The following is an 888-nucleotide window of genomic DNA, read 5'->3' on the forward strand; positions in this document are numbered from 1 at the left end:
GCAGAAAGCAGTGCAGTTGTTGTGTGAATTTTTAAATTTTACGAAGGTCACATATGCGGAATATTTGCAAGATTCTCGGCACAAAAATAGTTCTAACAAATACAAACATTTTGACACCTACAACGTGGTAACTCACATATGTTATTTTACAGGAGAAGGATTTAAATATATTTTAGTACGCAGTTTTTGAAAAAATGTACATACTATATTTTACTTCGGAAAAGACGTGAAGTAAAACATTGTTTTAATGACATACAACATTTTACATCGGAATTATTTAAATAGATGATTTGATACTGACAAAAGATATGGGTAAACGAAATAAACGCCAACGGTAATATACTCGTACGTTGTTATTGTGTATATTATAACAGTTATTAAATATTAGTTCTAAAAGCAAACGAATATAATATAAGCAACTAGTTTGCTTTATCAAGCTTTTTGATGCATTTTTTTGTGTTTTTGTTAGCATAATTCTTTAAATTTTAGCTAGGGCAAGATTCATTTCAGTAAAAATATATTTAAAAATGCTGAAAAAAAACAATGAACGCGGCGGACGTCCGTCTAGTCCGGAAAATACAATAATAACAGATACTTACGCCGCTTTCGCTCTCCCCGTGAAAATTAGTAGACTTTATAAAACATATTATAAACGACAATATGCGTCCTTAAAAAAGGTACTTACATTTTTTTTTCTCCGTTAAAACTAAAAATATAATGACATACAGACGGAATACATTAAAAATTCAAAATTGTCAATTTGTGAGTTAAGACATTGTACGAAGGGGGGCTCGACAAACAACTTTCCACCAAAAGAATTTTGAGTATTAGAAAATTAAAATCTTCATTTGTAATAAAGACATGTTTTGTGTATTTGATTAAAAAAAT

Source organism: Micrasema longulum, unplaced genomic scaffold (genome assembly GCF_059751315.1).
Source record: "Micrasema longulum isolate JH-2025_06_02 unplaced genomic scaffold, ASM5975131v1 h1tg001990l, whole genome shotgun sequence".
Taxonomy (NCBI): Eukaryota; Metazoa; Arthropoda; class Insecta; order Trichoptera; family Brachycentridae; genus Micrasema; species Micrasema longulum.